Below are 27,820 nucleotides of genomic sequence, written 5' to 3'. Positions count from 1 at the left end.
AGAGAATTCTATATAGAGATGAGGGGTACTTTTGCCCAGTGGTCATGAGGGAATCCGAGGAGGAGGTCATGAGGGTGGGCGCCAAAAATGATTGTCGCACAGGGCGCCAAGACTGCTAAAGTCGGCCCTGTGGAAGGTGATGGATGGTTGTATTTCAGAGGAGTGGATGTTAGGGGCTCTGAAGTGACAAAAGTGAGGTTTGAACAGAGAGGAGACTTCACCTCATCCCAGACCTGGAGAACGGCATTGGTGTTTTAGATTCTAGGTGCATAGCAGGAGAGATATGCTATGCAGTCTTTTCTTTTTTAAACTTCTGTTAGAAACTGGGTTTCTGGATGGCAAAGGTATGCACTCTGTCTGAGCAGGAACCACCATCCTAGTCAGGGTAAGCCAGATACACACCATAAATTAATTTGTGCTCACCCTCTGGCAGCTTCGCACAGATCAGGCAGGCTTAACTTAAGAGGTAATGTGTAAAGTATTTGTGCAACACTTCAAACAGTAAAACAGTGAAAACACAACAAAAAATAAAAAATGATCAAAATGACAAACGTCCAATAAATAGAAGTCGAGATGTGAATTTTAATTTTTAAAGATTGAAAGGGAAAAATAGCGCTTAGAAGCAATGCTTCTTAGTAGCACTGGACTTGGGCAAAATCAATAGTTCAGGCCAACTGTAATGGAGCGTGGGCCGGATACAGGAGCCACGCAAGGCATGCTGAACAAAAGTACCATGATCCTGGTCACAAAAGTGAGATGCGGGGTGCAGATGAGCAGTGTGTCTGTGTCGAACCCACGGTCAAGATGATGTGTCAATTTTCTCCACACAGCGATAGCAAAGCGCTGGTTGAGAAGACGAACTGCCGGTTCTGAGATGCGTTGTTTCCGAAGCCGATGTGCTGGGTTTCTCCAAGCAGTCAAGGGGATGCGTTGATCGTCTCTCTGCAGTGGCAGTGATGTGGAGGTACCGATGCGTTGGTTTAGAGGGCAATGTGCTGGTCTCAAGTGCAATACGAAGGTTCTGTTCCAACAACAGCGGCCATGCATCGATTCTGCTTCATGCAGCAGAGGATGTTTCGGGTCCACAGGAGCAAGCACCTGGATCCACTTCCAATAGACCAGGGACAGGAGCAGGGGGTAAGACTTTGATATCCCGGAGTCTTAAAACACTAGGCAAGTCAGCATGCCCTTGGAGCTCTCCCTCGGTTCAGGTTCTTCAGCAGGGCAGAGGGTAGCAGGCAGAAGGTCAACACTGCAGAAAAGCAGTTCTTCCAGATCAGCAGTCCAGCAGAGTGGCAGTCCTTGTAGCAGCACCACAGCAGTACTTCCTCCTGGCAGAGCTTCTTCACAGGTCAAGTAGTGTCTTATTTGGTGGAGTCAGAGACCCAGTACTTATACCCAGCTGTGCCTTTGAAGTTGAGGTGACTTCAAAGTGGGGCTTTGAAGAGCATAGAGGTCCTCCTTCCCAACTCTGGCTCCAGACTCTCTGCAGCGGGCTATGCAGCACTTTGTTTGAGGACAGGACACAGCTTATTCATGTATACATGTTAGCTCATCCCTCCCTTCCTCCTCAGGACGGCCCATCAGGATATGAATGGCCACTCAGTCACACCTAAGATCCCTTTGTGGGTGGCTGTCTAGAGGGAATGCAGAAATGCCATCTATCACCTACCCCCAGACAGGTATTGGAAACAGGCTGCAGGCACACAGGGCTAAGAGCAGAAAAGTGCAATCTTTCTAAAAGTAAAAAGAACAATTGATGGACAGAATGCAGAACAATGTCATACATTCACCCCAGTACAGAGTTCTGGGCCTAAATCCATCGTTTTTTTGCTTGCCATTCCAGTTTGAACCCAGCCACATGCAAATCAGTCTTGACCCTGCGCCCAATGAGAACAGTCCAGCCCGAACTGCCATGCCAGGTCCTCCCTGGACTTGAAACAAGCATCCTAGGACTGTTTTCGGGGTTTCACCCTCATCAGCCAGGATAGCTTGACTCCAGTGGCATAGACAGCACGGGACCCACGTCTGGGCATACCCGTCCCACTCGGAGTGACAAATGCAAAAAGAACAATTGATGGATAGTGTGCATAACAATGTCATACATTCACCCCAGTATAGAGATCTGGGCCTAAATCCTTAGTTTTTTGCTCACCATGCCATTCCAGTTTGAACCTAGCCATATTCAAATCAGTCTTGACCCTGCGCCCAATGGGAACAGTCCAGCCCAAACTGCCAGGCCAGGTCCTTCCTGGACTTTAAACAAGCATCCTAGAACTGGTTTTGGGGTTTCACACCTCATCAGCCAGGATACCTTGACTCTAGTGGCATAGAGAGCATGGGACCCACATCTGGGCATACCCGTCACAATCGGGGTGACAAATGCAAAAAGAACAATTGATGGACAGAATGCAGAACAATGTCATACATTCACCCCAGTACATATATCTGGGCCTAAATCCATAGTTTTTTTGCTCACCATGCCATTCCAGTTTGAACCTAGCCATTTGCAAATCGGTCTTGATCCTGTGCCCACTGGGAACAGTTTCCGGTCCAGCGAGGACCTGGCTTGGCAGTTCAGGCTGGACTTTTCCCATGATGCACAGGGTCGTGACTGATTTGCATATGGCTGGGTCCAAACTTGGGTGGCGTGGTGAGTAAAAAGATGATGGATTAAACCCAGATCAGTGTGACTGGGGGTGAATGTTTGCATTGTTCAGCATTTCGTCCATCAGGTGTTCCTTTTGCATTTGTCACCCTAAGTGGGAAGGGTATGTTCAGACGTGGGTTCCATGCTCACTGCACCACTGGATTCAAGCTAACCTGGCTGATGAGGGGTGATGCCTCGCAACCGGTCCCAGGATGCTTGTTTCCAGTCCAGGGTCGACCTGGATTGGCAGTTCGGGTTGGACTGTTCCCATGAGGCACAGGGTCATGACTGATTTGCATATGGCTGTGTCCAAGCTGTGGTGGGGTGGTAAGCAAAAGAATGATGGATTAAACCCAGATCTTTGTGACTGGGGGTTAATGTTTGCATTGTTCAGCATCCCGTCCACCATTTGTTCCTTTTGCATGTGTCACCCTAAGTAGAAAGGGTATGCCCAGACATGGGTCCCGTGCTCACTGCGCCTCTGGATTCAAGATAGCCTGGCTGATGAGGGGTGATGGCCCGAAACTGGTCCCAGAATGCTTGTTTCCAGTCCAGGGAGGGCCTGGGTTGGCAGTTTGGGCTGGACTGTTCCTATGAGGCACAGGGTCATGACTGATTTGCATATGGCTGGGTCCAAACTGGGGTGGTGTGGTGAGCAAAAGTACAATGAATTAAACCCAAATCTTTGTTACTGGAGGTGAATGTTTGCCTAGTTCAGCATTCCATCCATCATTTGTTCCTTTTGCATCTTTCTAAAAGTGGCATTTTTTTAATGGTGATGATAAATTCGACTTTACCAGTAAAGATGATTTATCATGACCCTTCCAATGATATGACACATGACAGATGTACCCCTTCTTAGTCAGGAATTATAGCTTATAAGTGCAATTAGGAATTCCCACTGCTAACCTATGAGAGAAGTAGGGCTCACAGTAGTGAAAAATGAATTTGAGTGTTGTTCACTATCAGGCATTCAAAACTTAAAAGCATATGGCTACCCTTTGATTACACAGCACCCTGCCCTATGGATTACCTACGGCCTACCGTAGAGGTGACTTATATGTAATAAATGGGGAGTTCAAGGATTGACTAGGGTTTTGAAATGCCATGAAGTTCACTGAACCACTGGGTGAGTGCAGTTGATTCCAGTGTTTCAAATACTGATGCTACTTCATGTATGCAGCCCGTTTTAGACCTTCATTTTAGAGCCGTCACTAATGGATAATTGCTAGTTATCTAGCGGAATCCTCAAGGGATCGCCCACATGATGAGGTAGGTGCCTCGCATGTTTGGAATTAACCCGCATGTTAGGTTGCCAACCACTTGTGTTGGATGTTTGATTTTTGATGGCTATCTTGAGCAATTTACAATTCTTTTTAAATCACAGATTGAGATGTGGAAGACTTTATTAATCGTATTTCTGATCAAGAGGTAAGGGTGTATAGTGAAGGAACACCTTCCCCAACATGCAGTGTGGCTGTACTGCTGTGAGGTCAGTACTTCTCTGTACTAATGGCGATGCAATTTTTTTTAATGGGACCCACTTTAGAATTAATTCAGTGTGTCTTTTTTTAGGTTGTCCTATGTAAACCACCCCACTCTATACCGTCCTAGTGAAGAACCGCATGCAAGGGCCTAATTTACCTCATGCAACAGTCGGGTCAAAAGGTCGACAACTTGACCATCCAAGCCTGGATTGACCATATATATATATATATATACCTTTGAGGGGTGTGGTTTTGATTGAGTCACCACCCATTTTAGAACAAAGAGAAAAAAATATTAGTGTATAAATCTCTCAGACAGGCTTCTCGGCCTTGGCTAACTTTAGTTTCTCATAGCCATGGATGTTGAACTATGATTACTGTGTGAACAGTTATTAATTCCTTTTACTTTCCTATCTGATCACTGCGCAAATGAGCACTTCTATAAACACTCTATTTGGAGCAACCACTGTAGAATAATCTCTAGGAGTATTGTATAGAACATGAATGATTTTATATATAAAATTTGGTGTGATTTTTCGACTCAGTATTAAGTGTGATTTATTTATAATCTTGTTTTTTTGCTTGCCTACGTTGCAAATTAAATATTACATTTCTCTTGAATTACGTGACAATAGGACTACATTGGTTTATATAGCACACAGGAACTGCAGTGGCAGGTATGAGACATGGTAAAGGGGCTACTTAAGTGGGTGGCACACTCAGTGCTGCAGGCCCCGTAGTAGTATTCAAATTACAGGCCTTGGCACATGTCGTGCACTTTACTAGGAACTTGTAAGTAAACTAAATATGCCAGTTAGGTATGAACCAATGTTGCCATGTTTAAAGGAGAGAGCACATGCACTTTAGCACTGGTCAGCAGTGGTAAAGGGCTCTGAATCCTAAAGCCAACAAAAACAACGTCAGAAAAAGAGGAGGAGGAAGGCCAAAAGCATGGGGAGACCCTTCAGAAAGGGCCATTTTCCAACAACTTCCTTTTGTGTCGGAGATGTTGCAGATGGTGCTGCTGTGTGTTTTCTGTGTTTTGCCTGGGTGTCTTGATCTTGGTTGCAAGGAATGGCGGTATGTTGATGTTGAGAACTTTGTAGGTGGTTTGAGTGTGATGGCTGCTATCAGGAATAGCCAATGTTGTTCAGGGGTGTGAAATTCCAGGACATATTCTTTAAGATCAAAGACAAGTTTTTATGTTTATTTTGTCCACTGCTCAAGTAGGCTGTCACGTGCAGCACAAATCATTTAGCTGTCAATTTACTATTTCACAGAATGGATCTGTGAAGGAGGATTGCCTGCCACTAAAAGAAAGATTTGAATTCATATGTATACGTTGCTCAAATTTTCATAAATGACTCTTTAATACTAAAGTTTCTACTATAGTTTAGGCACTCTAAGTGAGTGGAGTGAGTTGTGAACTCAGCTTGCATTACTGACAGCGATTCTGATGTAAAAACATGTATTCATGTTTGCAAAATGTAACAATTTGAGTTTGTTTATAATGCTCACTGATCAAGGGAGTAGCCAGAAAATTCCAATAGCCCCCACTTTGAACCAAACCGAGCGACCTAAGAAAGCAAGCCTGGTCCTTCCTATATTTTATTGCTTCGCCCTTGCATCCACTCATCTGTCCATCCATCCTGCCACTCTCCCACCCATCCATCAACATTTTACCTTTCCATCTGTTGTTTCATTATTCGAACCAGCTACTGAAATTACATCACTTTGTTCACATATTCATCAATACTTTCACCCATCCATCCACCTTTTGACCTGTCCATCCATCTAGCCATCACTCCAGCCAATCAATGACCATTCACTTAATGGAAGATCTGCCATCCTTTCACTCTTCTTTCCTTCATTCTTTCACTATTCTGTCCCCCTTTCTATCCACTTAGCCATCTCTCTAGAATGTACCATTCTGCAAAATTATGCACTGTTTCTGAGGCATGATCTTTCTTTATCAGTCCAGCTACTTTTTCTTTTAATTACCTGTTGAGCCTGCATCTTTTTCTTCTTTGTCACACTCAACATTGCATGCTGGCTCGCTTTCACATTTATGTCATACATACTCATCTTTATTGTGATGTTCAGTTTGTGCACTCCTTCCTGTTCATTCACAGAGTCCTGGAAAGGCCGAGAAGAACGGCTATCCATATACTGATCTGGCTTTTTAATTTTTTCATTGTCTCTCAAATTGTATCCAACCCTGCTGAACTCCTGCTGTGGAGGAGATCCAGCCCTGGATTTCTGTTTAACTTTCTACTTTTTCTTTGTTTCCAGTACTTTTTATTTACCAAATCCCTCAGACTCATTTATTGTTTTCAGTTGCAGTTTTGAGGTATAAGTACCTAAAGTGTCTCCGGATACATTTTGGAATGTTAGATTCACAGTCTTGAAAGGAAGTGACAACCAAATGGTGGTGCACTACCAGGACCACTGCCTTCCCCCAAATTTTACCGAGAACTATTGAAGAGACAGTTTCAAAATTACCTACCTATTTCATTCTTAAATCAACAGCCAGAGCAGCTCATTTTGTTTTTGATTTAACACCTCCATATCACTGCCATGAAGTACACTCCTTTACCAATACCATATCAAGTGGCACACGCAAAGTTAACATTCTATGTCTGTCTTGCAGTGTAGTGTGAGGACAGACCGCTTCCAAATGATGCATTTTGCAAGAAGTCCAAAACAGAAACTCATCTTGCTATGTGGGTGCTTTGTCCGTGATTGCATTATTAGTCTGTGGAGGTACCGTCTGCAAAGCAGCATATGGTTGTGCAGCAGCAGGGTTCAAAACACCAGTCTGTTGAACCTACTGTCGATGTTGTCTGCAGATAGTCACTACTGATTTACTAGCTGTCTTATTTCCAGGACAGCTTAGTTGGCTGTATCTGGATGCAGAGTACAGTCAGTCAACATGGGCAAAGTAGCTTCTTAATTCCCTAAGGGGCTCTTTCAGACATAATGCACTAAATGAAGTAAATGTCCACAAAACCAAGCTTGATGTTCCTGGTGGTCTATCAAGATTACTAGCTTTTGATGGGTTCATATTCAGCTTATTTTATTCATATATATTCATATTCAGAAGGTGGCTTGTGTTTGAATCTACAGGATCAAATTACAACAATTAGTAAAATACTTCAAAGAGTGATACATTATGTGGATTTATGAAAAAATGATCCAAACCCAGAAATCTTTTTCTTGTGAGGTGTTTCTCTAAAGTTTACCTTTTACTACTCAAAAACCTAACCAAACCTTCAGCAGAGAGGGTGCTCCTGTCTGAACTGAGGGAGGAAACCAACATTACAACAGACGTCTTCGCAATTGCTAATTGTTGGTAAAGGTTTAGCGCCTAGATACTCATTTGGGAGTGATTTGTTTTGCCCTCTATAAATCTTTTTTTACTAAGTCGTTTGTGTTCCACATTAGGGGTACTCAAAGCTTCACTCCATGTTGAGTGTTATGATATGTTTCTTGCAATGTCTGCAAAGTAATGCTCAGTTTTAGGCCACTTATGTTCTCTGGCTAAAGACCAGGCTCAAAGCCATCTTATCAACTCAAGCCAGAGAACTGGACTGTAGCCCAAAAAACACCTGTGTATTACATGAGTATGGTGCATTCTGAGCAATGACTAGTACTGTGAAGCATGCAGCACTAGGTATTTGTTAGTGACTGCCGAAACTCATTTCACCATGGATGGACACACACAGAAAATCCACGCTCTATATTTTTAAGATTTATTCAAAGTAACGTTCTAATCTAGTGCAGATAATATGAATGAACCTATCTATAGGAACAAACTCACTTGTAGCAATGAAAACAATTAGCAAGGAGAATGTTGAAAAGAAATGCAACATTGTGACAATGTTTCAGAAATTCTTTTAATTGAATAATGGAACCAGCCTTTGTTAGACCCTTTAGTCCCTAGCAAAACTGTCTTAGCACCAAAAGTACCAGCCGTAGTTTCTTGAGGTGGCCTCTAGTACATATACCTTAGCTAAGTAACAACCCTGTTGTTACGATCTCTGAGAAGGAACGCTCTTTGTCTCGGTCTTAATTTTGGTGCTTCACCGAGCTGATACGGTCAAGCTAGCCCTGAGGGGCTAATGGCCTTCACTTTGGATGTTTGCAGCTCATTTCCCATGATCTTCCAGTGTGCCGGGGAAGGAAAGCTGAACATTCCTATCTGCTAAATAACTGTGTGTACCAGGCTCAGATATAGTTTGCAGATTATTCTGAAAATGGCAGGCATCATGATGAATGATGTAAAATGCAAGAAATAGCATATTAACCTCGTTGCTCTTTCAGTAAATTCTATCCTACACAATAATTCACATGTATACATATATATATATGTATGAATAATTGATGCTCTATCAAACTAAAATCAAGCAAATGTTATCTGTTCTACATGTGCAATCAAACTAAATACACCACACATTTGTACCTGAAAAATATGAAATCAGCTACATGAATATATATTATGCACTGCGGTATTTAAGTAGAAAACACGAATATTATATCAGGGATACGAATTAGCGCATTTTTGTTTGGCTCAATGTTTGGTTATGCTATCTAGTATACAAACAAGGGTACGAAGTTCCTCTGTGTTAAAGGTAGGAGTGGTGGAGGGACTGGGGTGTGGTGTGTCAATAGAGACCACTATGTGTATGCCAGTAAGGGGAGCTCCCCTTGTCGGATCTAGGGCTCTCACACACCTAGCAAGCTAGGTGTCGTGCTTCATCATATGAGCCTGCCCCTCGTCAGGTCGGCGCTGCAATACCTGACGGGCACCCAAACCGGGGCTCTTTAACAGGGATCTTTTGTTCCTGCCGGTGGATGCAGTGGGGGTGAGGGGCCTAGTAAGTGTAGATGTGAAGTGAGTGGGTCTAAAATAGGTCAGTTAGTCCTTAACAACCCTATATTGGGAAGGTAAACTGCCTAGTTTAAAAGAGTGAGAGGGGCACAGCACTAGTAACAGGTGGCCCGATTCACAGAACTAACTTAAGACAAAATCCTAAACTTACTACCATTTTGGTATTCACAGAAGGCGCTTACTCATTTTGGTATTCACAGAAGGCACTTACTCATTTCGGTATTCACAGAAGTTAGGAGTCCTAACTTTAGGACTCCTAAATGCCTTCTGTGAATACCGAAAGTCTTAAATTAGGATTTTTCTCAGTTTAGTAGTAGTATAGTTAGGACTCCTAACTTTAGGACTCCTAAATGCCTTCTGTGAATACCGAAAGTCTTAAAATTAGGATTTTTCTCAATTTAGTAGTAGTAAAGTTAGGACTCCTAACTTTAGGGCTCCTAAATGCCTTCTGTGAATACCGAAAGCCTTAAAATTAGGATTTTAATCAGTTTAGTAGTAGTAAAGTTAGGAGTCCTAACTTTAGGACTCCTAAACTGAGAAAAATCCTAATTTTAAGACTTTCGGTATTCACAGAAGGCATTTAGGAGTCCTAAAGTTAGGACTTCTAACTTCTGTGAATACCGAAGTGAGTAAGTGTCCTCTGTGAATACCAAAATGAGTAAGTGCCTTCTGTGAATACAAAAATGGTAGTAAGTTTAGGATTTTGTCCTAAATTAGTTCTGTGAATCGGGCCCAATGTGTCTAGTTGTGGATGCCCTACTCTCAAGTGATCAACATGTTTTGTGCCGTCGGAGTCATACAGATCAGGGCACTTCCCCACGATCAAGTGTAACGCTATCTACACTACGAAGGTAAGTGAACTCTACATACCCAAATCACAGGTTGTTGACCTAAGGGTAAAGCAAAGAGAAATGTGACATATTAACACATGATGTGTGCAGGCATACTGTGTCCATACTACTCATGCCTGAAAATTATGCTATTTTAAGGGCCAGACGTATTGGTGAGCACTCGATGTAGTCACGCTGTGTGGGACAGTGAACTATGTACCAAAATCATGTGCTCAATGGGAAGGGTCTCAGAACTATACAATTTAAAACAAGGATAATGGCGTGTAGGTAACGGACATAGTCCGGACAGTGATGTAACTCACCTGGGCTGCAAATAAGTTATACTTGCAACAGTGAGTTGGCGGTTTAAAAGGACACCGATTGGGTCCTAGGAAAAAGAAATTAAATATATGTTATGGGAGTAAAGGCAGGCTTAATGGCTCATGGACCAATTGTCTGCGGCAGTCTCAATTAAACTCCCGGTGTGCAGGTAGAGCACTGAAGGAACGGTGTGGCAGCAGTCCCGGACGATCGCCGGTGGCCTGAAACCTCTGAGGGACCCCACCAGTGGTGTAGAAAGAGGCGGGCACCCCCCATGCCGCGCGGGTCCCCACGGATCACGGGGAGCCCCGATGAGCCAGGGAACACCGCGGGACAAGGGAGGATAGGCACAACCCCCAGGGCCACACACAACTGACCGGAGTCACTACAAGAGGATCTGGGAACGAGGATGCGGTCGCGGCAGCATACACTCACCTCCGATAGCGATCGTGACAGCCGTGGGGAGTGGGAGAAAGTAAGGATTCACTCACCCGCGTATGAACGCTCCTTGCTCTAGACCTACCCTGCCGCCGACACTGGGATGGTAGCCGGCGGCGGGCAGGAAGTGAGATCACGTGGCACAGTAGTAGCGCTTGATAGCCAGCTACAGCGTATTACAGGCTGGTGAAAATGCTAGTCAGTGTGGCGGCCATATTGGAATGTACCAGGATTGTATCAGGATTGAGGCAACTACATGAGGAGATCCGCTTGTTGGTACTAGTAGTAAAAGCGGTGAGGGGAATAAACGTGCTGTGACGAAAAGTGGAGGACATTGATGGTTATACTGAATCATGTACTCGAGTTGTAATGCTGCATAGCAGCCTTCTCATAATGTGGGCACACATCAGTTAGAGTCATTGGTAACAATAAATGCTAATAGGCCAGGTGATCATTGGCTGTGTCTCATCATAGTGAATGTCCACCAATCATTCTGCATGATATAACCATGTATACAATGGTGACTATAATCGTTGTAATGGCCAAATAACCACCCCCACAATCAATCAGCATAGTGGCAGTCAGTGGAGTTACTGGTATCACTGGCACAACTACATCATGTGGACAAGGTAAGCAAGGCTCCTAATATTGGTGATTCAAGTCAGTGAGCCCCATGGTATATCGTCATTGAGTCCAGTGGTGTGTGTGGAGAGTCTATGGACCCATCTTTGCTCAGCTTTGAACAATGCAGTCTTGGTAATCTGTGGGTAGGTTTCTAACACTATCCAGCGTAGTGTTTCTGTGGTATGTTGTGCTTCCTTGAAGTGTGTGTACAGTTTCGTAGTGACCCTTTGGCACCGAATGTTGCTTTTATGTTCGGTTATTCGGACCTTCACAGGTCACATGGTCATGCCTATGTATTTAAGACCACGAGGGCAGATTAACAAATAAATGCATTGTTTGGTGTTACAATTCGTGTGTATCTACCACCAAAACCATGCTCTCAGAGACGGGATGACCCCTCTCAACATAGGTTAGTTTCGGCAACGCACTCATTTCAGAATCGGCTTCCAGGAACAGGGCTTGGCTTCTCCCGAACAGTTTATCCTACAGTGCAGGTCCTCTCCTCCCTTCTCTGTGGAAGCAATCAGGCTTGTAGGCCCTAGGTACTCTCACAGGTTCTCCAGTAAGTTGTTCCGGTAACATCCAATCACCTGTTATGTTATTTCGATTTGTTTGATATACATTTCACTCAGGAGAGTATCCTGGCACCTGTGAAGGAGGGTAGCTGACCTGTCTGGGGACCCATTGGAGCCAGGTTTTTACTTTATTCCGGAATTGAAGGATGGAGCAGGCAGCTATGATGATGGGGAGTTCGTTCCAGGCTTTGGGGGCAAGGTAGGAGAATGTTCGGCCTCCGACTTTGACCGAGCGGATGTGCGGGACGTGGGCGAGGAACAGGCTGGCCCAACGAAGGTGTCTTGCTGAGGTGTGTAAGAGGTTGTAGCTACTGAGCTATGCTGGAACTTGGTTGTGTCGTGCTTTGCAGGTGTGTGTGAGAAGTTTGGAAACAGTACATTTGTTGATTGTGAGCCAGTGGGGGTCTTTGGGGTGTTTGAATATGTGTGTATGGTGTGTGAGTTTGAGTGTTAGTCTTGCTACTGCATTCAGTGCATCATGGATCCTTTAGGTTAGTTGAGCAGTAAAACCAGTGTAGAGGGCGTCCCATAGTTGAGCCTCTGAGAAATTAGCTGTCATGCATACACTGCAAAGTACTCCTGCCCTTGGTTAAGAAGAACTTGTAACTGGGACAAAGTGAGATGGTTTGGGTCGCACTTTAATGCTTAATTTATAGCCAGGGGATGTTGATCCACTGTCTAAGGTCCTAGAATGGTTTGGGATCGTTTTCATGTTGATCTGCTGTCTCAGGTCCTGGAACTGATCTGTAGTGGTTTCTGTTCTAATGGCATTTTCCTACTGTAGTTCAGACACAGACTTTGTGAAAGGTGATGACTCTCACAGCGTGAGGATGCTGGCTTGAAGTAGAAATATCCAAAACATAGTCACAATGAAGTGTGAGGACTCTGCGCCTGACTGTCATCAGCCTTCCTTTAGTAGGATTCAGGTATGGAGAAAAGAGCAGGCCCATCATTTACAACAGAATCTGCTGATTCTTCCCCTCTACCCTCCCATCCACCAGATGGCAGTGTTCAGCAAAGTCTAATCAGCAATCTCTTGTTAGAAGGTCCTTCTAGAGTTTCTATGGCTAGCTCTGTCTCCATCCTCTCTCACTTCAGCGTCTGAATCTCCTCCCTCCAGCTAGTGGAATGCAAACAATACACTTCTCTTGTCTGGAGAAGCTGTATCTTTTCTCCAACTTGTGCTGTACTATCCCAGTGACCAATCAAAATGGATTTCACTTGCGCCATCAAACATACTCACATTGCACACAGAGTCTTGGCGTCACATATGGCTCACACATGGACAATGGATGCACACACTCGACATGCTGAAAGTCAGTGCAAGGGGCTGTGGGATAGATTGCAGCAAAACTTTTACCTGGGTGGGGAAGGTAGGACACACTCCTCTCTCGCACAGAAAAAAGATCTGGCCAGTGCTATGAATTTGCAAACATCGTGTTGTGCCACCACTGCTTCAAGTCACCAACCCAGGATACGAACACTAGTCCCATGTTGAAAAGGAGGGCATCCTGGGTGCGAACTCCAGGCCACAGAGACATTTCTGGACCTTAGCATTATCATGGACAGGTGCAGACATAAGCACACATGCTAGATAAGGGTGTTTGATGGACCAGGAAAGGGTAAGGCTACCAGTTTTAGATGCAGTTCGGTCACTCAGGCAGGGGTACGCACCTGTATACTATGCCGGGGACGTTCCAGTAACGTAGCTCTCATTACATTTCCAAACAGCTGTCAGAATTGGAATCATCTGAAAAATATTGATCCTTCCAATACAGTCAATGGCATGCTGATCTGCCAGCCAGTGACTGATGGCATAAATGGTGTAATTCTGGTAATTTCCTGTAACAAAACGTACGCATAATTAGAGATTATGCATTTGGCCGCATTACATCATTTCAGGGAGAATTTTTAACATAATATGTACCGTTTGGGTGGATTTTAAGTGCAGAACTACAAATCTGAATGTGAGCAGCAGTGTTTTGAACACGAGAGAACGGAAATCAACCTGAAATTACATTTTTAAGTTGAATTACCAGATTAATTTTGCTTAATCGTGGGCAATCTCATGGTAATTTCGCATAAATATACTATAGAAAATTACATGAGTTTTGCACATCCCTCAGGCTTTATCCAAAATAGTTCACTGATTGGCACAAATAGCTTATCCTGTAGATACTGTTTGGAACCCGACTCAATAACTGTAAAATCCCTAACCTTCATGTTAGACTCGAAACTCAAACTTGACACTTTCATTAGATCCATAGCTAAATGCGAACTATCTACTAAGAGTCCTACGAAACAGCAAATATTTTCACCCCCTTTAGGGGATTTGTTCTAAACTGTGGTCATCTTACAATTGAACCTGGTGGTATATTAACTACTGGCCTCCATTTGATCAAACTTGCCCCCCGCAAAGCCGTCCTAGACTCAGTTGCTGGGCTAACCTCCAGAATCAAGGCTTTTTATTAGGTCTCGCCTGAGCCAGCTCATGCGTTGCCCTGCGAGACATTTATTTAGTGGATTTTTAAAGTGCTACCAGAGGCTTTTCCTGGCCTCAAGCATGCGTTCACGAGCACGTGCACGCGCGCAGCCGCCATCTGTCTTTCCTACGTCTAGCCGTCATGGCTCATAAAGCCTTACAGCGCTCTCCCAAGCGCCTCGCTCTGCCCCTCCCCCACCACAGAGCGCGTCCCTGCGATCACTTTCGCAGACGCGTGCCGGCTCACTTTTATTTTCTTTCTTGTTCTTCGTCTTTTCTTTCATTTTTGTTTGTCTTTTCTCTCCATCTTCTCTTCTCTTGCAACAGAAACTTTCCTGATCCCTCCTAAGCAAAGCTTCCAAGTCAGTGGGTAGCCTGGGCCGCTGGTTACAAGTCAGAATGACGGCGCTAGAATTAAATGGTCTGTGGGCTTTCAGAAAGGCATTGTTAACTAAACAACAACTTACTACGCAAGGCAGAGATATTGGCTTTGTAAATTCTTGATTATAGCGCAAACTCGACCAGAAGGTATCAGGTCGCATTATGAGCACCAGTTACATTATGAACAGACACAATCATTTTTAGGCATGGGGAGATTGAGTGATGTGCCCAGAGTCACCAGCTTCAAGGTCGGCCTTGGATCAGAAGGATTCCGCTATCCGCTTACGCTATAACATACTACTTTTGATCGCTGTGTGCCAGTCCCTCCCCATTCTACCCTTCATGGAGCCCAAGAGAAGGCGCTATCTTTCAGTTATATCATTCACTTCCAGGGACGTGCTCCTGTGGCATGTTGCACTCCCGGAACGCCGTTCCCCTGCATGCTACATGAACTCGCATGCACAGTTCCAGCCCCGCGAGCTGCCGCTGCCTCTGTCTTGCCCCAGACGCCTTTAACACAACAGACCGGGCTTTGTAGTCCCCGACCACCCACGGCAGACCGAGTTAAACACCGCCATGCCACAATTCAGGACACAGATTTTTGGCGTCTCAAAGAGACTGGACAAGAAGTTTATATTTAGTTTACTGGGATGTAAATGTGATTTAGTGGTTAAATCAGTAATTGTGGAACTCGAGGCCTGTGGCGGTAACCCTGTGTTACCCTCTGACTCAAACAATATAATCACGGGACAACTCAAGCACTTCTCTCCGTGACGCCAGGTCCATTCTGTGCCGACCTGGGGGCGCTCAGTGATACGTGCACAGCGCGACAGTCACTGTGACCTCTAGGTGGGTCACTAAGCAGCTGACATTGTACCTCACACTTTACCAGCAAGATGTCTCAAGGCGCTGATTAATTATCCCATTGCCTTCATTAGGGGCTTTAGCACTTGACACCTGCGTTCATTGATGGAACCAAGAAGAGGGTACTGGAGTAGTTCACTCAGCCTGCTATGATTCCTGTCTTTGCATTCTTCTGTCATGTTGCAATTATAACAGGAGAAAGGGAAGTGTATGTACATGCCTGTCACGGGATGTACCACTTCCATACAATTCACGGGGCAGCGTGAGATCTTTGGACCGACATAGATGTGCATCCGATTCCCGCTCTGCACCAGGCGTCTAAAGAAAGCAGGAGGCAGGGCTTAAAGTGGGATGAAAAAACTGGGAAGAGGGGTCTCTCAAAGGGGCGTGGCCAATGTAATTAGGGGCGTGGCTTAAAACACATAAATTAAAAATCTGTTTTTACCATAGTGTGCCATCCGACTTGTATTTTGCGGTTTCTGTCATTGCATTCAGATATGTGATACAGCAACATCATACAAGAAGGCAGGATTATAGGCTTTGTCAATGGTTGTTAGTTGCATAAGACAAATATGCAGCAACTATCAGCGTAGGATTGGTAATGCAATTGCCCGAGGGGCCGGTGTCCAGTTTCAGCTGTGGGCTGCTTTTTTTAGCAGTCTGGGGGCCGATTTGGCGGTTTCTATGTTGTTCGATGCCGCAAGCAACCCAGTGGGTGCCTGAGTGGCCTTTACGGAAGCAGATGGGCGGAGGTATCACCCCCTTTCTCTCACTGGGCCGGCCCATTAGTGTATGCATATTGTCGCGGGGGAGGGGGCCTGAGCAAAAGTGGCCTCACATGTTTTCAGGTGTGTTGCACCAGTATAAACTAATCTGTGCATTTTATTTAAGCCCCGCTTTTTTTTTTTAATAAAGTTTTGCAGAAACAGTGTTTTGCAGAAAGGCAATATGCAAATGAGGGCCACTTTTTTTTAGCGTGCTCGGGACGATTTTTAATCCCAATCCAACCCTGGCAACTATGGCTTGTTGTATATATTATTGAAAAAGCTTCCACTTAAAGCCCTGCTGACACCATGAAGATGTTGCTGCTCCTGAGTTTCAAAAAGAGAATGGAAATCCAGAGAGAAAATGACTCTCTTTAAAGGATTTCCCTTCTCCTACAAAGCTCACCTTGCATGACGTCATGCCTCATGCCGTAACTTCTCCACTAGTGAGAAGTGAGCAGTGTGAGCAGCACACATCGATGTGCCTGCAGTCCGGAAAAAAACGGACTGCCTGTGCCAAGGCACAAAACAGAGACCCGTTTCGAGGCCCCCTTAAAACAAGCATTGGCATAGCCAATAGGTCTCGTCTGTGGGACCTTATAAGTGTTTAGCCATGCAACAGTTAATGTTGTTGCAGTAAGGATATTGTGCTGCATAACTAAATACTTATAAGGCCCCAAAGGCGAGACCTATTGGCTATGCCAATACTTGTCTAGAGTCTGTGGTGGTTTAATTGCAGAAGTTTGGGCATGCGTACAGCCCGTTTATTGACCTACCTACAGTTTATGGAATTTCTCAGGTTTCCTAAATCTACACTCTCGGTTAGTTGTTTCTTCACGTAAACTGGCAACATTTGCTCTTGAGTGCCAAAATGTTTATACAAGAGCTGAACTGGATGCACCGTTTTCATGCCAGCGAACTTTAAAATTGTTTTCATATTAAAAATGTAAACAAAAACATTTGTATTTGTAAAGGGCACGTTCACACAAAGGCTATCTTGGTGCTGAATAACAGCTGTTTTATATTGTTTATATTGACTTTGAAGCTAGATAAATGTTTGCAGCTTATTTTTCTCTAAACAATTTGGGAGGGATGGGAAAGCCCTGTTTTTACTGTTCAAACCCACAAGCAGGAAAACCAGCAAATTGTGAATAGCAATAGTAGATTTTGCTAGAAGTACAGGGAATTGACTGAACATAAACTTTAAATCTTGACACACCCTTAATTTTACATTATAGGAGTGCTGGCCTCATTGAACTGGCACAGGGGCATGCAGCACCTACAAGACTATCTGCATCTTCTATAAAGCCAAACACTTGAGCAACCTAGAATATTTGGTTCAAAAACCTACTGTCTCTGGGACAAAGAGTGCTTTCGAGGTAAATCTCGAATGAAGCTTGAAATCTCCTCATTCTAACATAGAGCACTTCTGCACAGGTAATGTTAATAAAAGTTAAAACCTTGGTATATGTATGCAGACATTTTGGGCCCGATTACGACTTTGGTGCAGTCGTGTCAGATCGCTGCTGGCGCGCTGTGCCAAAGCTGCGCGAGGACCGCCTGCCACATAATTACTTTTTTCGTCATTGGCAGGTATTTCCTATGCTGTTCCCACTGCGGTGCCTATAAAATAGGCACCGCAGTGGGAATGTCAAAGGAAGTTCCATCACGGCATGGACTGAAAAGTCCAGGCAGTGATGGAAATTCTATGCATGCACACAGGGGGGCCACATGTGTGCCCCCCTGTGTGCATCCACAAGGAATGAGGCACAAGGGGGCTCCTTCAATGACAACAAAATACTGTCCCACACTGACAACACGGAAAGGTCCTTTAAACTTAGAGAGACCACCCCTAATTCTTCAGGACTTCAATTTGACCCAATCGCCAACTGAGATTCTAGAGAAAGAAACATCAAAAACAGGCTCCTCACCAGAAGGTTCCCAATTTTTGAGCCAAGATGGGACAAGACGTGAACCAGAAAGACGCCCCCTCATAACAAAGAAAGGAGACTTCAAGGTAACACTGTGAGGAGTGGTACAATAAGCCCACAACATGTCTTGGACAAGACGCTTGGGAGCCAAACCATTAACTAGGGCAAGTTGTATAGTACCTTTAATAAGTCTGTTCGACCTTTCTACAATACCATTCCCCATGGGATTGTAAAGAGAAGTACATGAATGCCTCACACCACACTTCTCAAGAAAATAACGCATCTCACCAGAAGTGAGTTGAGTCCCATTGTCAGTAAGTAGGACTTGTGGAATACCCTCACGCAAAATCAAAGCCTCCAACACCGCAATCGTGAACATAGAGGTAATATCTTTCAGAAATTCAAGATGCAACCACCTCGAGTGCACATCTATAATAACAGCTGCAAACCTCATATCTAAAGGCAACTCAGAAAGAGGACCAATAAAATCAAGGCAAATAGTATGCCACGGTTTCCCAGGATCTTCAATGTGACCCATCGAACTCTGAGAGCCAACTTTCAATCTCTTCTCAGTCTCTTTACAGAGAGTACAGTCAACAACCCAGTGCCTAATTTGATCATCCATAGCAGGCAACCAGAATTCCTGTTTGATGCAACTGATAGTCATACCTTGGCCCAAGTGACACTCAAGCGTAAGTTTGAAAATATGGAGCCTGAGATCAACCAGAGGCCCAAATCTCTCACCTCTCATGATAACATCCTTACCACTCAGAGACAATTCATCCAATAAATTCCAATACGGCCTCACAGGTGTTAAGACCAAACTCTCACGAGGTGAACCATTCTTGATGAGCATAATAACATCCTGCAAAACATAATCATTAATCATGGCCTCAGACCACTGTGACTTAGAGAAAGAACCCAAATTGCATTCAGATACATCAAACACAAAGGCAACAGCTTCTTCACTTTCCAGTTTCTTGACTACTTCCTTGTCCATTGTTTCCCAATCAAGTGACATGCGTGACAAGCAATCAGCTTGTAAGTTTCTCCAGCCATGAATACATTCAACATCATAAAGGTACTCTTGTAACCTCGCAGCAAATCAACCTTTCCCAGCACCCCCTGACAACAAAATTTTCATTAAGGGCTTGTAAACCTCTCTTTTTTAACACAAACCTAGATCCCCACAAATATACACTGAAATACTCCACTCCCCATGCTGCAGCAAGAGCCTCACGCTCTATCACTGAATAATTTCTTTTAGCTTGGGTAAGAGTTCTCGATGCAAATGCAATTGTCCTCTCAGTGCCTCTCTGAAGTTGGGAAAGTACCACACCAATAGCAGTCAAACTAGCATCAACTGTAATAAATGATTTGCAGGAAACACTGAAAGGCGCAAGAATGCCTGCATTGCAAATTTGCTCTTTTATTCTAGAAAAGGCATTAGACTCAATACTGCCCCAATCAAATTTGCAACCTTTACGAAGAAGTTTCCTTAGAGGTTCAGATAAATCAGCAAATCCTCGCACAAATTTTGCATAATATTCGACAAGCCCCAGAAATGACCTGAGTTGGTCCTTGTCCCTTGGAAACGGAGCGCTTCTAATGGCTTCCAGCAAATTCTTTTTGGTAGAAATGCCACCACTTGAGATAGAATACCCCAAGTAATCAACTTGATTGGTGAGGAAATGACATTTATCTTTCTTGACTGTGAGACCCTGTTGTTCAAGCTTCCACAAAACTTGTCTAAGAGATGCATTGTGTTCTTGAATGATTTTCCCTGAAACTAAAATGTCATCTTGGAAATAAACTACACCAGACAAGCCTTTGAGCATATTCGACATCATTCTTTGTAAGACACTCGCAGCCGAAGCTAACCCAAAGGGCATACGGGTGAACTGAAAGATGCCTTCTGTTGTGATGAATGCTGTAAAAGGCTCAGAGTCTGGGTGCAATTTAATCTGGTGGTAAGCACTTCGCAGATCAATTTTGGAAAAGTACTCACCACCCCCAACAGACTGCAGCAACTCATTAATATTAGGCAGTGGAAAAGTGTCAGTCACAATGTCTCTATTTAGGGACCTTATATCAATGCAAAAATGGAGTCGACCATCTGACTTAAGCATCAAAACTACCAGAGAAATCCAAGAAGACGCCTCTACAGGTTCAATGACTCCAGATTTCAACAAATCATCCAAAAGATCCTTGAGACCTTGCCTCACAGATAGAGGAACTTTCCTCAACTTGTGTTGTACCGGGGATGCATCAGGCTTAAGAATGATTTCGTGCTGATATCCTTTGACACAACCAAGCCTATCCTCGAACACTCTGTGAGAATCTGTAAGAATGTCATGAACTTGTATGTCATCTTATACAACCATTATTTGGTTTGGAGCTCAGGGATTAATGACAATATGAAGATCATATTGGTGCATCCAACCCAAGATTGGGGGGGCTCTCCTTAGCCACATAGACTTTGCCCAGGATGGTATGTGAACCAAATGAAATTTGACCGGACATGTACCCCAGAACATCTATAGATTGACCCTGATAGCCAACTGGGTTGATATCCTTGTCTAACAAAGAGACATTCTCCCAAGTAGATCGAAACAAAGACTCATGATTGTGAACATGGAACCTGAATCCACCATCAAGGTTACATCTTTGCCACAAACATTAAATACAGCAGTAGGTCTATTCAATCTAGGAGAGTCTTGAGTAACTCCCACCAAAGTTTGATCGCACATCTCTCCTACCACTAAGACCCTATTTGTAGTTGTCTTAACATCATTACTCAGTTGAACAACATTCACTTTGGACTTAGACTTTTCAGAGACATCAGGTTGCCTACACATCCTAGAGTAGTATCCTTTCTTCCCACACTTGTGGCAAGTCTGATCAATTGCAAAACACTTCTTAAAATCAGCTAAATGGTAATGACTGCCACACCGCAAACATTCTCTGGTCTTAGACTTAGATGTGCTCCCCAAAACTTTGGTAGATTTAAAACTTTTTTTTGATACAGCATTAACATCAAAGCAATCATCTTTTGATTCAACATCTGCTACTTCTTGTGACACTTTATCCTTCCTGCTCAATTCTTTTATGCATTTTTGAGATTCTTCAATGACTTTGGCCATATCAATAGCTTCTTTCAAAGAAGGATCTTTAGCAGCCCACTGTTTCCAGGGGTGCCACGGATGAAGAAGGTTGTTCTGGAGTAATGTATATGCCAGATAAGGTTAGTCGGCATGATTCTCAGCCCAGAGTGGTGAGAGATCTTTCATGTTCCAATGATTTGTCTTCTTCTTCCCGAGGTATTAGGGAGGAAGATCAGGAGGGTTTGTCTAACTCTTCTGATGTTGAGTTGCCAGTTAGGAGTCATAGACCTCCTGTTTATCTTCAGGATTATGTTAGATCTTGACTCCTGTTTATCCTCATGATAATGTTAGATCTTGAGGATAAACAGGAGCTTGGACGCTCCAAACAAGGTAAGAGCTAATAAGTATGTGTAAGCATCACATAAACATTAAGACATCACATCACGGTCCCTGGGTGGCACAACCACTAAGATCATAATGTGGCAGTTCCAAGACCTCCACCGCCGTGCCACCATGAGTCTGGCGGTCTTGGACCACCAGACTCGTAATCAGGCCCTTTGTTTTTGCAAATCCTGTAATTTGCAAAATCACAAGGCTTGCGGGCAAAAAAGGGCTTTTTTCCATTTACTGAACGCATTCTGTGTGTCAGAAATGCCTTTCCTGCTTGCAATATGGGATTTGTGATCAATTCTGAATCCCAGTTAGGAAGAAGTGTGAAAGGGACGTCCCTTCCTAGTAAGCATCAAAGGTTTGTGACTGCCATTGATCAGTTACTGACACCTTAAAGTAGATAACAATTGATTTGCAAAACTTAAGTTGTCCTTTTGGGACAGCTTTCCTTTAGTAAGTCTTACTGGGCCACCACGAGGAGAGCAAGTAGTGGTCTATAAGACCGCAACCTGCTTGCCCCAGTGTACTCGCAAACAAATTATTTTTTTAAACCACTTGGTTACTAAGCCTTTTCCCCCTAGAATGCTGAGCACTTTTTGAAATGTGGAGCTCTTGACACGTATGCTGTCACATCTCATTTTCAATAAAAGACATTGCAGCCAAATTTGCATCCTTTTTCCCCACATCTTCGAGATTCTAAAGGTATCCAAATTTCGTAAATTCCCCTGAAGGGAACGGAGAACATAGCCAAAATATAGCAGAATTTAATTTTTATGTTGGAAAAATGGGGAAAAGTGCTTTGCAAGAAAGTATATATTTTTCTTCTAAAATTGGCATCAATTAAATATTTGCTGTGCTAAGATCATCATCTTTCCAGCTTGCAGAAACAAGCGGTATTGAAAAATAAACCCAATTTTGTTTCTTCCACGTTTTGCAAGAAGTAGTCTATTTTGCTAATTACTGTAGTTTCATCTTACAGTTTGTGATGGAAAAAGATGTGAAATGCATGGGTGATCCAGGAAAACTGTAGATTTCTGAAACCCAGACAAAATTCCAATTCAACAAAGGGCGAGTTGTACAGATTGCTCATGGTTTTCATAAACAAACTAATTGTTGAAGTACAAACAAATTATGAAAATAAGTTGAAAAAAGCATTTGATGATAATGTTTTCATTTAGAACCTGATGGCCGATTTATAAAAGTAACATACCAATTTGTCTGTCAGACCCTTCTGGTCGCAGGAATATATAGTGTTTGTTGGTTGTTCAAAAACATGGAATACCTAGAGACAAAAACTGAGCTGCACCTTATAATGATTTTTAAATGTGGACCGATTAACAATTCATATGGTAAAATCAGATTAATGAAAAATGGGTATGAAGGAAACCTATGTATTTTTTAAATGTGCACGAGATAGCAATAATGATTATGAATTTGCGTTTACTGCCATGATTCAGAGGGCGTTTTGAAAAATTTGTTTCTTCCAGCATATTGGCTCATAAGTAAAGTGAGGCACCATTCCTTCCATGGAACCCTAGAATAAACCATCCTACAATATATACATTTTTTGTTATATTAAAAAATGAAAAAAGCTACCAAGAACTAAAAAAGGAAGTTAAAAATATTCTTATCTTAACCAGAAAAGAGAAATGGGTATCCGTGACCAAAGGAATCCATGTACAGACCAAATTAATTAAGATTATTAAAAATGAAGACTAAAAAAAATAAACAATGAAGCTGTAAAAAAATGGCTGCTAAATTAGCATAAAAAAGACCCACTACATGCTGCCCAACGCAACCAAATCTTCCTTATGTTTCTGCGGACAGCCACGTGCCTGATACACTGCAATCTCTGCCACCATGCAGCGGTCCATGATTTTCTTCCACCTACCTATGGGCAGTGGGAAGTCACCTTCCAAGATTGGGCAATATCCTGCTGGGCCAGTGTGAGGCCCACAAATAATAGGTGTTGCTTATACTGGTTCCCCCCAATCCTTTCTGTGCAGTAGAAATAATTTGGGTTCAAGTGTCAGCTTCAAGGACAGGACTCGCTCCAGACAGGAGGATACCTTACGCCAGAAAGGCTGCAGTGCCCCGTATGTCCAGACTGTATGGAGGAAGGTCCCCTCTGCTTCGTCACATCTCAAAACACCCATCCGCCAAAGGCAAGAGTGTGTATAATAATCCCAATGAAGGTATTTAAATTGGATTAGGCAGTACTGCGTGGCAATGGTGACTGGCTAAGGATTCAGTCCAGTTGTCATCTGTGAGGTCCAGAATGTCAGCCTCCCATGCAGCTAGTGTTATTTAGTGTAGTTTGGGTGTGGGTGAACAATGTTCGGTACATTTGTCGGATTTTGTGGGCACCAAGGTCACTCATCAATAGCCGTCTCCCGAGAGGGTGGAATTCTGGCAAATCCTTGACAGAGCGGCTCAGGGGGGTCAGTGCATGTCGTAGTTGAAGCTATCCATAGAATTGTGTGCGGTGCAGATGATATTCTGTTTGCAACTGTTGGAAAGATGTTAGGGTAGACCCATGCACTATATCTCCTAACGTTGAGATTCCAATGAGATCTCATGACTAGAAACCTGGGAGCGCAGCGACTAATTGGAGATAGTTTCCGTGCCACAGGAGAGTTGTCTGTGTCAGGCCCCCCTCCCAGCGCATTTTCTTCACCATGTGACGCCAGAGTTGTCTTACAACTCGACACGCTGGGGGTAGACATTCCAGGTTTGTGCGGCTATATAGAAAACCCAAGAGGGGTGTGCTACCCATCGCAAGTCATTCCACTGCGTACGCTGGGTGTGTGTATGAGCTATACCATTACTCATTTATATTCAACAGGTGGGATGCTGCATAATATGAGTATATATTGGCCACCGCCATCCCACCACAATATGTCGATAGGGAGCAGTTGGGAAGTGCGTTTACCTGGGCAAACCATGTCCGTGGAATGGTATATGGAAAATTTTGGTGCCCGTAGAGAATACGAGGCAGAGAGACCATTTTAAAGATTGCTCACTGCCCAAACAGAGACAAAGGCAGGGGCGACCATCCCCTCGTCTCTTCCTGGAGACGGGATAGGAGTGGGTTGATATTACGCAACCAGGATATCGTTGAGTTTGGTGAAATGTATAGCCCAAGGTATTAGAAACCCTCATACGCATGGGCCAGTTGTGATGCCCTTGAACCATGCCCCTGGTCGCAGCATACTGGGAACAACACCGACTTTGCTGGGTTAGTTCCAAGGCTAGGCGTTTCCCCAAATACGTGGAGTATTTGGAGTATTTTTGGACCGGAGAATCTGGGATCAGTTAGGAAGAACACATCATCTGCGTACAACACAATCCTGTTAGACCTATCTGCTGCCCAATATTATCTCCTTATCAAAGGATCTCGCCTCACCCACGTTGCCAGTGGCTCTATTGCTAGCGCAAATAATAGTGGGGAAAGTGGGCATCCTTGTCTCGTACCCCGACGGATTGGGAAGTGCACCAAGCGTGTCCCCGCCACCCGTACCGATGCCGAAAGTTCTGCATATAATAACCGTATGTAGGACAGAAAGCGAGGACCAAAGTTAATGGCTCGGAGGAGCTGGAATAAATAAGTCCAACTTAAGGAGTTGAACGCCTTGTCTATGTTGGCCAACAGAAGGGCCGCAGGACGGCCCAATTCTGGGGCTTTTGCAATGGCAATATTGACTCACCGGATATTATGATGCGTGGAGCGGTGTAGCATTAAGCCGGCCTGGTCAAGGTGGACAAGCTCCTGAATGTATTTGCGAAGATGGTCAGTTAGAACTTTGCCCAGCAATTTAGATTCAAGTTCAAGAGTAAGATTGGGCGATAGGATGACGGCTCTTCCAGTGGGCGTCCCGGCTTAAGGAACACTACGATTTCGGTGTGACGCCAGTCGATAGGTAGAATGTGCTATTTTAAGGCTTTGTTGAGTGCCACCAGAAGGTACTGACCTAATTGGGACATGTGAAAACGTAAAAATTCACTAGGACTGGGTGCGGTACCAGGGTGTATGTTTGACAATGCTGTGCTGAGCTCTTCTATTGTTATAGAGGCATCTAACTGCTTGTGCATATGGTCAGGTATCTTTTGGGGTGGTACATGTTTTAGGAATTCTCCTATTAACTCACTCGATATGAGTTCCTTCTGGGCATATAGGGATGTAGAATAGGAAGCAAACGCCTGGCCCACTGTGTGAGGGGTAGTGCATAGGACCACTTCTGCGTTTTGGAGCACAGGCACCGGGGCGGGGGATAGTGTAGCTTGACAAAGACGTTGTAGCATATTACTCGACTTATCCTCCATTGATAAATTCTGAGTTGAGTTGCTAACCATATCTCCCGGGCCTGGTTAGTAAGGTGTTGGTGTAGCTGCTGCTGTGTTTGGAGGAGGCAGCGCTGTGAGGCAGGGCCTTGACCCTCCATCACTGCAGCCTCCAGAGCCTGCTGGCGATTTGCAAGTGCCACCACTTGGGCTAGACGATGGCGTTTTTCGCCTGTCTGATGACAGATATATACACCACGAATTATGGGTTTGAGGGCTTCCCACAATATTATACTGGAAGGGGCAGTTTCTACTTTTGATGTCAAATAATCCATATTCGCCTGCTGGAGGGTAGTTTGATATGCAGGGTCATGTAAGTGCCAGGGTGACATTGGCCATCTGAAGTGGGGTAGGACCATAGTTTGGACATAGTGTAAGTAATCCTCCGGTGTATAAGGATGGCTGTTCCACGTGATCCACAAGCAAACCCTGAGTGGTATACTTTGTCGTAGCCGAATTGGGCCAGACATGGAGCTTTGTTTCCCAGCAGGTGGATTTCCTGCATTAGGAGAATGTCGGCCTTGAGTTGTTTGCCCCTTTTTATTTTATCAAGCACCCCCGGAGATTGCAAGTCATAATGTTGAGTCCTCCAGGCAGGGAATTAATATTAGTCATAGCCGTCTATCACTTATGGAGGATGCCAGTTAAAGTGGACATGTGGGAATGCAATGAAGTCACCGTGCCTGTACCTGAACTGAGAGAACTCTTGCATTAACGTGCCAAGTACCCCCACACCTTCCCACACCCATACTTCCACAAACAGGGAGTATCTGTCGCGGTTAGAGGATGCCTAGGCCAATGGTACCCTAACTTCCCAAGGTATTTAACCATGAGTGTACAAGGCGTGCAGTGGGTACTGACCCTGGGTACCCAAGCCAACGTTGCACTTCAGACAAACCATAATCATCACCTACAGTGAATGTCTGAGTTCAAAGCTGTGCATGGGAGAGCGGCGATGTCCCAACCACTTTACTACTCATCACCCTGCATCTGGGCGCACCTGTTAGATCTCGATCTGTGTCGCCTTTTTGTTGAAATTCTGTTTATTGAAGTCAAGCAAATTGTACTTACATATTGCTGCCGTGATAACAATAAAGGATCAGCACAAAGTAGGGTGAAGAGTATACCAGAGGGGCATGAATCTACCCATCAAAACAACCCCTTCCCCATCAAACCTGGTGAGGTAACATAGGGCATGATACAGAGTTCTTCCGGGGAACTAGCAACAAGGCCGAAGGGCCGGAGTCTGAGGAGGGCTCGTGTGCAGCGGACACATTACACGCCCATCCTGCACAACTTCCTCCCATTTTATTCTTTTCCCATGCACCAGACAAAAATAAAAATTATAGTCTAGGTAGCACGAGGAAATATCTTTCCCCCTTTTTAACACACTGATTCACTGGACCCGAGCACTTCATCCTATATTTTTTATCTCTGATCACTACTGAAAATATCCAGTGGTTCCCTCCGGGTGGAGGAAGCATAAACTAAACCCAATGATGATGCTGTCACGTTATTTAGGCGGAGAATCAAGATATACCGCCATCCAAACCATCTAAACGTGAATGAGGGTTTTTTAAGGAACAGTTGAAAAACCATATAACCCAGGATAACAGGTACAAGTGATCCATTCTATTTTGATTACAAACTACTGACTGGAAGGTGAATGGATCACGTTTCCTTCTATCTCCCTCACAATTGATTGACTACAGCCTAAAATGTTAAACAAATCATGCAATTAACAATT

This window comes from Triturus cristatus, chromosome 3_2, assembly GCF_964204655.1.
Source record: "Triturus cristatus chromosome 3_2, aTriCri1.1, whole genome shotgun sequence".
In the NCBI taxonomy this organism is placed as follows: domain Eukaryota; kingdom Metazoa; phylum Chordata; class Amphibia; order Caudata; family Salamandridae; genus Triturus; species Triturus cristatus.
Note: the sequence above shows the minus strand (reverse complement) of the source record.